At 36.1% G+C, this 14052-nt stretch overlaps 1 pseudogene; it reads left to right on the top strand.

Annotated features, from left to right (window-relative positions):
• The first annotated feature begins 5040 nt into the window (after positions 1–5040).
• Positions 5041–5950, top strand: LOC109439285 (large ribosomal subunit protein eL6; annotated as a pseudogene).
• The last annotated feature ends 8102 nt before the right edge of the window (positions 5951–14052 follow it).

Here is a 14052-nt window from a genome sequence, read left to right as displayed (position 1 = left end):
TTGCCAATGATATATCTGATAAGGGGTTAATATCACAAATTTATAAAAAACTCACTCAACTCAACTCCAAAAATCAAACAACCCAATTGAAAAATGGGCAGAGGACATGAAGAGACATTTTTTAAAAAGGACACACAGATGGCAAACAGACATATGAAGAAATGTTCAACCTCACTAACCATTAGAGAAATGCAAATAAAAACCACAATGAGATACCACCTCACCCCAGTCAGGATGGCTATCATCAATAAATCAACAAACAACAAGTGCTGGCGTGGATGCGGAGAAAAGGGAACGCTGGTGCACTGTTGGTGGAATGCAGATTGGTGCAGCCACTATGGAAAACAGTTTGGAGATATCTCAAAAATCTGAAAATGGAACTACCTTATGATCCAGCAATCCCACTCCTAGGTATCTATCCGGAGAAATCCAAAACTCCAATTCAAAAATCTTTATGCACTCCTATGTTTATTGCAGCACTATATACAATAGCCAAGACCTGGAAACAACCGAAATGCCCATCAGTAGATGACTGGATTAAGAAACTGTGGTACATTTATACAATGGAGTATTACGCAGCCATAAAGAAGAAAGAAATCTTACCATTTGCAACAACATGGATGGACCTAGAGAACATTATGTTAAGTGAAATAAGTCAGAAAGAGAAAGACAAATACCATATGATCTCACTTATATGCGGAATCTAAAGAAAAGAATAAGTGAATGAACTAATCAGAAACAGTTTTGGAAACATGGAGGAAAAACAGAGGGTTGCTAGAGGGGCGGGGAGGTGGGGATAAGGGGAAGGTGAGAGGTTTTGGGAACGTACAGAGGGATAGTGGATGGGGGGAGGGGGGTTCACACAGTGTGAGGGATATAAATGATAAATGTCTAAGTTTTGCTTTGTCTTGTGCACCTGAAACTAATTAAAAAAAAAAAAAAAAAAAAAAAAAAAAAGTTAATGACAAAAAAAAAAAAAAAAAAAAAAAAAATGGTGCTGGCAGAATTGGATAGCCACATGCAAAAGAATGAAACTGGACTGCTATCTGTCACCATGTACCAAAATTAATTCAAAATGGATCAAAGACTTAAGCATAAGACCTGACACAATAAACTGCATAGAAGAAAACATAGGTACTAAACTTATGGACCTTGCGTTCAAAGAGCATTTTATGAATTTGACTCCAAAGGCAATGGAAGTAAAAGCTAAAATACACGAAGGGGACTATATGAAACTTAAGAGCTTCTGCACAGCAAAAGAAACCATTGACAAAATAAAGAGGCCACCAACTGAATGGGAGAAGATTTTTGCAAACAGTGCCTCCGATAAGGGGCTAATACCCAAAATATACAAGGAACTCATGAAATTCAACAACAAAAAAACAACCCAATTGAAAAATGGGCAGACGACCTGAAGAGACATTTGTCCAAAGAGGACACACGGATGGCAATCAGACATATGAAAAAATGCTCAACATCACTAATCATCAGAGAAATGCAAATCAAAACCACAATGAGATATCACCTCACCCCAGTCAGAATGGCTATCATCAACAAGACAAATAATAACAAGTGTTGGAGAGGCTGTGGAGAAAAAGGAACCTTCATACATTGTTAGTGGGAATGCAGACTGGTGCAGCCGTTATGGAAGGCAATGTGGAGGTGCCTCAAAAAATTACGAATAGAATTACCATATGACCCAGCAATTGCTCTCCTGGGTATCTATCCAGAAAATCTGAAAACATTTAGAGATAAAGACACGTGTGCTCCAATGTTCATTGCAGCTTTATTTACGGTGGCCAAGACATGGAAACAACCAAAATGTCCTTCAATAGATGAATGGATAAAGAAGTTGTGGTATATATACACAATGGAACACTATTCGGCGGTAATAAAAGATGATATAGGAACATTTGTGACAACATGGACGGATCTTGAGAGTATAATGCTAAGCAAAATAAGTCAGACAGAAAAAGCAGAGAACCACATGATTTCACTGATATGTGGTATATAAACCAAAAACAACAAAAGAACAAGACAAACAAATTAGAAACAAAAACTCATAGACACAGACAATAGTTTAGTGGTTACCAGAGGGTAAGGGAGGATGGGGGTGGGAGATGAGGGTAAGAGGGATCAAATATATGGTGATGGAAGGAGAACTGACTCTGGGTGGTGAACACACAATGGGATATATAGATGATGTAATACAGAATTGTACACCTGAAATCTATGTAATTTTACTAACAATTGTCACCCCAACAAATTTTTAAAAATAAATAAATAAATAAATAAATAATAAAAAGCATGGTACTGGCAGAAAAACAAACACACAGACCAATGGAATAGAATTGAAAACCCAGAAATAAACCTACATAAATATGGACAGATGATTTTCAACAAAGGAGCAAAACACATACCATGGAGAAAAGAGAGCCTCTTCAATAAATGGTGCTGGGAGAATTAGAAAGCCACGTGCAAAAGAATGAAACTAGACTGCTGTGTGTCACCATTTACCAAAGTTAACTCAAAATGGATCAAAGACCTAAACATAAGACCTGAAACAATAAACTGCATAGAAGAAAGCCTAGGTACCAAATTTATGGATCTTGGGTTCAAAGAGGATTTTATGAATTTGACCTCAAAAGCAAGGAAAGTAAAAGCTAAAATAAATTAATGGGACTATATCAAACTAAAAAGCTTCTGCAGCAAAATAACCCATCAACAAAATACAAAGAGGCAACCAACTTAATGGGAGAACATATTTGCAAAAAAAATGCCTCCAATAAGGGGCTAATATCCAAAATATATAAGGAACTCACACGACTCAACAACAAAAAGACAAAAAATCCAGTTAAAAAGTAGAAAGAGGATATAAACAGAAACTTCTCCCAAGAGAACCTGCAAATGGCCAACAGATATATGAAAAAATGTTCAACTTCACTAGCTATTAGGGAAATGCAAATCAAAACCACAATGAAAAAACCACAACCTCACACCTGTTAGAATGGCTATCATCAACAAGACAAATAATAACAAGTGTTGGAGAGCTGTGGAGAAAAAGGAACCCTCATACACTGTTGGTGGGAATGTAAATTGGTACAGCTGCTATGGAAAACAGTAGAGAGGTTCCTGAAAAAATTAAGAATAGAATTACCACATGACTCAGAAATTCCTCTCCTGGGTATCTCCCCAAAAAATCTGAAAACATTTATCTGTAAAGATATATGTACTGCAATGTTCACTGCAGCATTATTTTACGGTGGCCAAGACATGGAAACAACCAAAGTGTCCTTTGATAGATGATTGGATAAAGATGTGGTACATATACACAATGGAATACTACTCTGCCATAAGAAAAGATGAAATACTGCCATCTGCGACAACATGGATGGATCTTGAGATTATTATGCTAAGCGAAATAAATGAGACAGAAAAAGTCGAAAACCATAGGACTTCACTCATATGTCGGATATAAAACTAAAGGCAACAAAGGAACAAGGTAAATAAAGAAACAAAAACTCATAGACACAGACAACAGTTTAGTCGTTACCAGAGGGTAAAGGGGATCAAATATATGGTGATGGAAGGAGAACTGACTCTGGGTGGTGAACACATAATGTAATATATAGATGATGTATTATAGAATTGTACACTTGAAAACTATGTAGTTTTTTACCATTGTCATCCCAATAAATTTTAATTAAAATAAATCAATGAACTCCCAGACACAATGGATAAAACCTCATAGCATGAGGTATAGTGTCAGGAAAGGTGGGTGCTTAATACAATGACAGTTTTACTGAATTCGGTGCTGGTGGAGGTGTGTTAGCCCTCAGAACCTTTGAGAAGCCACCAGTACTTTCTGCCCTTTACATGTTCCTTATATGAAATAATCTTCTCTCATTACTTCAAAGATTATTTTAAGTGCAGTATGCCATTGAGATGATCAAGCTTTGTTCCATAGCTATTGGGATACACACGTTAGAGGTGTGTTTGCCTAACTATAGGGAAGAGAATCACCTCCCACTGCCCTGCAGCAGTGAGAAAGCTGCAGATTTCATGCTCATACAAGCTGTGTTGGGAGCAGGCCAATTGCTAAAGTTAGGCTTTAATTGCTAAAGCCAGAGAGGAGGCACAGAACCAATGGTTCACTTACAAAAAGACAATGACACTGGAGAGTATAGTCCGATTTGGATTAAACCTGGATGTGCAATTTGGATTAGAAGATGCAGATCCAGATACCATGTTTTATTCCTTTGAAGTGACCCCAACTGTTTCACATGCACTCTCTGAGACCATTGTACAGTGTGATGGTTGAGCAGTTGACTCTGCCTCAAAGACTTCCGAGAGCTCTTTGCAGGAAGTTTACCACAATGTACTGAAGCCTTCTCACATTTTTTTTTAAATTGAGAAATATTTTACATACATTAAAATGTACAGAACATATTCAGTTTGATCAATTTTAACAACTGTTATAGCCATGTAACCTTCACCCAAAACAAAATGTGGAACATTTCTGTCACCCCAGAAGGTCTTCTCATCCCCTTTCCAATCAATCTTCATTTACCCTTGCAACTACTTTCTGTCTTATATCGCCACAGATTAGTTGTGCCTGTACTTGTTATTTTATGTAAAAAGAATTATACAATAATAATAAAACAATAATTTAGAGCCACTTGAAGGGAAAAATGCCTCCCTCTGAAGATCCAATAGACTGTGGGCAGGCAAAAATGGATGCCAGAAATATTTACACATGCTGAAATAAAACTGTTGGCCTGGATCTCTGTACCAAGTAATCAAGTAATCAAGCATGAGAGCAAAATGAAGACATTTTCAGTCTTTAGAGTTAACCAACTAGCGACAGGTACTGTCATTATATACTCAGGTAAACAATGTATTTTAGCAATAAATAAAATAAAAGCCAAAGAGAAAATATAGTGGAAAAAGAGAATCAATTATGAGCAAAGCAACTGATAAGTTATGTTTAATATGACTATAAAATTAATTGATTTTTTTTTCGGGGCCTTAGTTCTCTTTCCCAACTTGCAAGATGGTGGGTGAAAAAGCTGGGAAGCTGGACACTAAGGAGAAGAAACCTGAAGCCAGGAAGGCTGATGCTGGTGGCAAGGTTAAGAAGGCTAACCTCAGGGCCAAAACGCCTAAGAACGGGAAGCCGCACTGTAGCCGAAAGCCTGTCCTGGTCAGAGGAATAGGCAGGTATTCCCGATCGGCTAAGTATTCCCGATCGGCTAAGTATTCCCGATCGGCTATGTATTCCCGAAAGGCCATGTACAAGAGGAAGTACTCAGCAGCTGAATCCAGGATTGAAAAGAAAAAGAAGAAGGTTCTTGCTACTGTCACAAAACCAGTTGGTGGCAACAAGAATGGTGGCACCCGAGTAGTTAAACTTTGCCAAATGCCTAGATTCTATCCTACTGAAGATGTGCCTCGAAAGCTGCTAAGCCACGGCAAGAAATCCTTCAGTCAGCACGTGACAAAACTTCAGGCCAGCATCACTCCCGGGACCATTCTGGTCAAACTCACGGGGCACCATAGAGGCGAGAGGGTGGTTTTCCTCAAGCAGCTGAGCAGTGGCTTGCTACTTGTGACTGGACCTCTGTTCCTCAATCGAGTTCCTCTGCGTAGAACACACCAGAAATTTGTCATCGCCACCTCCACCAAAATTGGTATCAGTGGTGTGAAAATCCCCAAACATCTCACTGATGCGTACTTCAAGAAGCAGCTGCGTAAGCCCAGACACCGGGAGGGGGCGCTCTTCAACACGGAGAAAGAGAAATACGAGATTACAGAGCAGCGCAAAATTGATCAGAAAGCGGTGGACTCGCAAATTCTGCCAAAAATCAAAGCTGTTCCTCAGCTCCAGGGCTACCTCCACTCTGTGTTTGCTCTTATAAATGGGGTTTATCCTCACAAACTGGTGTTCTAAATTAATTACAAAGAACCTAATTAAATGGCCTGAACTGTTAAAAAAAATTAACTGATTTTTGGTTTAAAAGGGCAAACTAAAATTCTATCCAAAAATAATAAGAATGGGTTCAATGAGTAATTCAAGCATACTAAAGCCCTTGCCATAGTTAAGAAGATGGAAACATTAAATAACTGAAGAATTTCTTAGAAAGTCTCAGTTACCTATATACACATATATATCTAAAATACTTAAGGACAAAAGGTAAGAATATAAATATAATTTATAGCATCCAAATCAGCAGAGATAATAGAAGGACAAAGAAACCAAGAAAGCTGATGTTAAACTAAAAACAAACAAGAAGGAGAGTAGAAATGAATCAAAATATATCAACATGCAGAATAATCGTAAACAAATTAGCCTCACCTAACAAAGATAAGATTGCCATAATAGTTTTTTATCCAGGTATATACCATTTATAAGAACTACACCTAAAATAAAACCACTCCACAAAGTATTAAAGAATAAAAAAATGATAAACAATGCCAAAATAGAAAACGTTGGTGTGGAAATACTAATATCAGAGAAAATAGAATTTAAGAAAAAAATCATCCATACTAAAGAGAGATACTCCATAATAATAAAAGAAACAATGCACTATGGACTTGGATGTGTGTCACAAGGTGGCGACAAAACAAATAAAACAAAAGCTGATAGAATTACTAGACATTTGCAAATACACCAATAAGACAGAGAATTATACTGTCCTCTATCCTAAACAGATGACAAAGATAAAATCATACGTATAAGAAGCTTTGAACAATAAAATTTAAAAGATAAACTTATATAGAGAGATACTACCCTGCACCAAGATATAGAAAATATATACTCTTTTCAAGAATTTACAAAAATTTACCACTTAGTAGGTCACAAAGGAATTATAAAGTAAAACATATTGAATGTATAATATAAATGATGCCTTCCACAAAAGATAGAAAAAAACCATCAAAATGAATAAATTATATTAAAGAACATAAAAGACAATCTTAATAAATGAAGAAATATACCATATTTACATACTGGATGGCTCAATACTATAAGAATATCAATATTCTGAAATTTACTCAAAATCAGTACCATCCAGTCAAAATCCCGAAAGGATTGTTTAAAACAAAGCAACTTTTTATGTTGATCCTCACATTATAGGGAAGAGCAAAAGGCCTAGAATATCTAAGACATATTAAAGAAAATACACTAAGGAGATATCCCCTACCAAACACCAAGACTTATTATAAAGCTATAGCAAATTAAGACTGTTATCAAAATGAAAGACAAAAAGGCCAAAAAACATAACAGAATCCATAAACAGACCTTACTATCATTATTCTTTATTCCTCTTTGTTTTACTCTTTTGCACTTATCATTCTTTAACATGCTATATAATTCCATTATTTATTTAGTTTATTGTCTGTCTCTGTTCACTAAACTATGAGATCAGTGAAGACCAAGATTTTGACTGCCTATTTGTTTTCAATGAAGAGTGCCTAGAAGAGTGCCTGGCTCAAAGTAAATGATCAATAAATATTGGTTGAATGAATAAATAAAAACCTAAATGTAAAAATCAAAACTAGGATTTTTTTTTAGAAGAAAATCCAGGGAAGTAAATATGTTTATATCATTGGAGTAGGGAAGAATTTCTTAGAAATACACACAAAAATTGATTTCATGTGAATTTAAAACTCGTGGACGTGGACACACACACACATACACACACATACACACACACACACACACACACACACACACACACACACACACACCATTCGTTATAAAGAAAGGTTTAAAACAAGCCACAACAAGCTGGAGGAAGATTTATGAGACACACAAGCAAGAATACATAAGGAACTCCAACATGCCAATAAGAAAAGGACAAAAGGACTAACAACCCAATATAATAGGCAAATAATATGAAAAGGCCCATTCACAGAAGATGAAAGTACTGAATGGTCAATAAAAACACAAGAGAAGCTCAACCTCACTAGTAATCAGAAAAGTGAAAATTAAAACAAAAATGAGATGATGTTACACACCATCATATTAACAGTATCCAGTAAATTTGAAGATATTTAAAACTCACTACCTGAGAATTCTACTTTTAGGCGAATATTTTAGCTAAATTATTGCACATGTGCACACTGGAAAACATATAAGAGAAACAGAACAGTTTGAAATGATTAAACAAACAAAATGTGTAACAACCTAAATGTCCATAGTAGTTTGAAAAATGATATGTAAATTTGGGTATAATCATTATAACGGATTACTCTAATATTACAATAATGAACCAGAGCTACACTTATCAATATGGATTAATTTTAAAAGTATAATTTCGAATAAAAATTTGCAATCAATGTACTGTTTGTCATCATTTAAATTTTAAAAGCTGCAATACAACACTATTTTAAATATCTAGATTCAAAAACATGTAAAGTAAGTGTAATTTTTGAAAAGAGAGAAAAGAACATAGGATTAGGGAGGAATATACAGGGAGCTTCAACTGGGGGGTTAATGTGGGAAAAATAAATCAATTATGCGATGCCCATTCACACTTGTTATTTTGGCAAAAATTGAAAAAAACAAAACAAAACAGTAACATCAAGTTTTGACAAGAACAGTGTCATCCACTACTTGTGGGAGTGTAAATTGGTGCAGCCAATTTTAAAGGGAAATTTGTCGGTGTTTATTAAAAGTTACAATCTGACTACCTTAAGATTCAGCAGTTATTACTTCTATGTATGTACCTGTCACGCAGGGCAGCCTGCGGGGTCTCTGCTCCCGCTCCCCACATAAGAACGCAGGATGTGGCTAGGCCAAAAAGGAACACCCACGGAGCAGCTGAGGGAGCAGGAGGGCTAGGGTTTCCTTCTAACACATCTACTACTCTTGATATAAGCACAAAACTAGGAAACATCTTCTTGACTTATTCTGAGAAAAAGAAAGAAACTGATTTGTGAGGTGATGATCTTGACTGAGCAAAAGATGATTCATAGTTTGTCATGTATTATCTGGATAGTCTTTAAGTATTCTGATGAAAATACACAAAGCCCAAATTGGGAGAAATTAAATGATTTGTATCATTTCTTTACAAATTTGATATAATTTAAAATTAGTATGTTAAACACTTAAAAAATGTTTATGCATATAGTTTCTATTCTGTTTTTCACAATTTGGAGGCAATTTTGGTTTTGTGATTTTTTTTTAAGGGCAATTTTATTTATATTATAAACCATGTATTCTCATTCTTATCTTTCATGATGTATACATGAATTTCTTTTAAAAAGGTTAAAAATAAATTTCACCAACTACCAAATCATTATTTTGTAACTCATACACATTTTTTTAAATTTTATTTTATTAAATTTATTGGGGTGACAATTGTTAGTAAAATTACATAGATTTCAGGTGTACAATTCTGTATTATATCATCTATAAATCCCATTGTGTGTTCATCACCCAGAGTCAGTTCTCCTTCCATCACCATATATTTGATCCCCCTTACCCTCATCTCCCCCCCCCCACCCCTCACCCCCCTTACCCTCTGGTAGACTTTTTTTTTTAAATAATTCCATTGCTGTTTCTGATTTCTGCTGAGATGCCTGAGGGTATACATGAGTGACATGCCAAATTTCTTCAAAGACCTCTCTGCAATTGAATAATCTGACTTTTTGATATATATTTTTTTAAACTTCCTCCTCACATCTTTTTTTTTTTTTTTTTTTTTAAAGATTTTATTGGGGAAGGGGAACAGGACTTTATTGGGGAACAGTGTGTACTTCCAGGCCTTTTTTTTCCCCCAAGTCAAGTTGTTGTCCTTTCAATCTTACTTGTGGAGTGTGCTGTTCAGCTTCAAGTTGTTGTTTTTTCAGTCTTAGTTGTGGAGGGTGCAGCTCAGCTCCAGGTCCAGTTGCCGTTTTCTAGTTGCAGGGGGCACAGCCCACCATCCCTTGCGGGAGTCGAACCGGCAACCTTGTGGTTGAGAGGATGTGCTCCAACCAACTGAGCCATCTGGGAGCTCAGCGGCAGCTCAGCTCAAGGTGCCAAGTTCAATCTTAGTTGCAGGGGGCGGAGCCCACCATCCCTTGCGGGACTCGAGGAGTTGAACCGGCAACCTTGTGGTTGAGAGCCCACTGGCCCATGTGGGAATCGAACCGGCAGCCTTCGGAGTTAGGAGCATGGGGCTCTAATCGCCTGAGCCACCGGGCCAGCCCCTGACTTTTTGATATTTTTAAGGCATAGGAAAAGGATCCCCAGCTACACTCTTGGCTTTCACACCAGAGGACACTTTCTCCTAATTGTATTTATTTTTATCATTCTTTGCAATTTGGACAGGCTGAGAATTTCTGGAATCATCAAGTCATAGTTCGTTGAGGCTGAACAGTTCTTCCCTCAATTTATCCCTTTCCTCTCTCATTTTACTATAAACAGCAAGAAATCAGGCCACACCTTGAACAGTTTCCATGGAAATCTCAACGAAATATTAAAGTATTGCTTACAAATTTGGGTTTCCTCACAGCTACAGGTTACAATTAAGCTAAGCTGTCTGGCACTATAAAACAAGAATCACTCAGCCAAGTTGCAGAATACAAAATCAACACACAACTGGACAGAAAGTATTTCCCCTAAGGCCAGAAACAAGACAAGGATGCCCTGTTTTACCACTTCTATTCAAAGTAATACTGGATATTTTAGCCAGAGTAATTAAATAAGAAAAATAATTAAAAGGCATTCAAATTCAGGTATTATGTGCCCTGAATTCAAACTATACTACAAAACTATAGAAAACAAAACAGTATGGTAACTGTCACAAAAATGGACGCATAGATCAATGGAACAGAATAGAGAGCCCAGAAATAAGCCTGTGCTTCTATGGTCAATTAAACTATAACAGAGGAGGCAGGAATATACAATGGGGAAAAGACATTCTCTTCAATAAATGGTATTGGGAAAAACTGGACAGACACGTGAAACAAAATGAAGCTAGACCATTTCTTACACCATGTATAAAAATAAAATCAAAATGAATTAAAGACTTAAATGTAAGATCTGAGACTACAAAACTCCTAGAAGAAAACATAGGCAGTAAATTCTTTGACTTCACCCTTAGCAATTTTTTTGGGATATGTCTCCTTAAGCAAGGGCAACAAAAGCAAAAATAAACAAATGTTACTACATCATCCTAAAAAGCTATTGCACAATGAAGGAGACCATCAACAAAATGAAAAGAAAACCTACCAAATGGGAGAATATATTTGTAAACAATACATACAATAAGAGGCTAATATGCAAAATACATAAAAAACACACAGCTCAAAAAAAATCTGATTAAAAAATGGGCTGAAGACCTGAATAGACATTTCTTCAAAGACATACAAATGACCAACAGATACATGAAGTAATGCTCATCATCACTAATAATCAGGGAAATGCACATCAAAACCACAATGAGATATCACCTCACACCTGTGAGAATGGCTATTATCAAAAAGACAACAAATAACAGGTGTTGGTGAGGATCTGGGGAAATGGTAACCCTCATGCACTGTTGGTGGGATTGTAAAATGGTGCAGCCACTATGGAAAACAGTATGAAAGTTCCTCAAAGAATTAAAACTAGAACCATATGACCCAGCAATTCCACGTCTGGGCATTTATCCCAAGAAATCAGAAACACTAATTTGAAAAGGTATATGTGCTCCTATGCTCATTGCAGCATTATTTATAATAGCCAAGATATGGAAGCAACCTAGGTATTCATCAACAGATGAATGGATAAATAAGATTTGTGGGGCCTGCCCGGTGGCTCAGGCGGTTGGAGCCCCGTGCTCCTAACTCCGGGGGCTGCCGGTTCGATTCCCACATGGGCCAGTGGGCTCTCAACCACAAGGTTGCCGGTTCAACTCCTTGAGTCCCGCAAGGGATGCTGGGCTCTGCCCCCTGCAACTGAGATTGAACATGGCACCTTGAGCTGAGCTGCCTCCCAGATGGCTCAGTTGGTTGGAGCCTGTCCTCTCAACCACAAAGGTTGCCGGTTCGACTCCCGCAAGGGATGGTGGGTTGCGCCCCCTGCAACTAGCAATGGGAACTGGACCTGGAGCTGAGCTGTGCCCTCCACAACTAAGACTGAAAGGACAACAACTTGAAACTGAACGGCACTCTCCACAATTAAGATTGAAAGGACAACAACTTAACTTGGAAAAAAGTCCTGCAAGTACACACTGTTCCCCAATAAAGTCCTGTTCCCCTTCCCCAATAAAATCTTAAAAAAAAAAAAGATTTGTGTACATATGGAATATGTATATAATGGAATATTACTCAGCCATAAAAAATGAAATCCTGCCATTTGTGATAACATGGATGGACTTAGAGGGTATTATGCTAAGTTAAATAAGTTAGACACAGAAAGATAACTACTGTATGATTTTAGTTATATGTGGAATCTGAAGGTCAAAACAAAAGAGTAAGCAAAACAAAACAGAAGCAAACACATACATACAGAGAACAACCTGATGATTCTCAGAGGGAATGTAAATAAAATTTTCTCTTAATTTAATTGTCTGATGGTCCACTTCTAATATACAGAAAAAGAACATATGTTTCCTTGTTGATCTCATAGCAATTTTGTTAAATTCGTTTATTAAATCCAATAATTTTTAATGGATTATTTAGTATTTTCTCCATATAAGGTCATGTCATCTGCAAATGCACATTTTTTACTTTTTACTTTTCAATTTAGATGGCTTTTATTTCTTTTTCTTGACCAATTAATCTGACTAGAACTTCCAATATCATGTTGAATAGAAGTGATGAGTATGTGCACCCTTTTATTGTTCCTGATATTAGAGGGAAAGCTTTTAGCCTGTTAACTGTGAAATTTTCATAAATGCTCTTTATTATGTTGAAGATCTTCCTTTTCTAGCTTGAGTGTTTTCATCATGAAGGAATGTTGGGAGTTTGTCAGATGCTTTTACTCCATCAATTAAGATGATCATATGGTTTTCCTTCTTCATTCTGCTAATGTGGTATATTACATTGATTGGTTTTTATGTGTTGAAACACTAGCATCCACATTCTATCCCTAGTAACAATGCTATCCTTAGCATTTCTGGGATAAATATAACTTGGTCATGATTGAATAATCCTTTCCATTTGCTGCTTGATTTAATTTGGTAGTTTTGTTTAATATTTTTGCATCTGTATCCATAAGTGTTATTGGTCTGTAATTCTCTTGTAATCTCTCTGGCTTTTGTATCAAGGTAATGCTGGCTTCATAGACTGAGTTACGAAGTCAGTTGTTTTGGAATTTGAGAAGAATTTGTAATACTTCTTTAAAAATTTGATAGAATTCACCAGTGAAGTCATATGGCCCTGTGTTTTCCTTTGTTAGGAGGTGATTACTAATTTGATCTCCTTACTAGTAATAGGTCTATTCAGATTTTCTATTTATTCTTGTGTCAGTTTGGGTAATCGGCATTTCTTTAAATTTGCCACTTCTTCTATGTTATCTAATTTCTTAGTATAAAATTGTTCATAGTATTCTTTGTAATCCAATTTATATCTGTAAGGTTGATAATAATGTCCCCACTTTCATTTCTTTTATTTAAACTTGAGACTTCTTTTTTCTTCATCAGTCTAACTTAACGTTGATCAATTAAACTGATTTTTTCAAAGAATCAATGTTTGGTTTTATTTTTTCTCTAATCCTTTAAAAATGTTCTATTCAATTTATCTCTATTGTAATCTTTATTATCTTCTTCCTTACACTAGTTCGTTGACAAGCTAATTTATTCTTCTTTTTCTTGTTTCTTTAGGTGTAAATGCAGTTTACTATTTTGAAATATTTTTCTCTTTTAATGTAGGCATTTACAACTATAAATTTTCCGCTGAGCACTCCTGCTGCATCTCATAAAGTTTAGCATGTTGTTTTACTTTTTATTCATCTCAAAGTATTTTTTTTAAATTTACTTTGTTATTTCTTCTTAGATCCATTGGTTGCTGAAGTGTTGCCTAAATTCTACAAATTTGTGAAATTTTCAATTTTCCTTCTCTATCAATATCTAGTTTCAT

Source organism: Rhinolophus sinicus, chromosome X, assembly GCF_036562045.2.
Source record: "Rhinolophus sinicus isolate RSC01 chromosome X, ASM3656204v1, whole genome shotgun sequence".
Lineage (NCBI taxonomy): Eukaryota > Metazoa > Chordata > Mammalia > Chiroptera > Rhinolophidae > Rhinolophus > Rhinolophus sinicus.
Note: the sequence above shows the minus strand (reverse complement) of the source record. Positions and strands in the feature narration are given on the sequence as shown.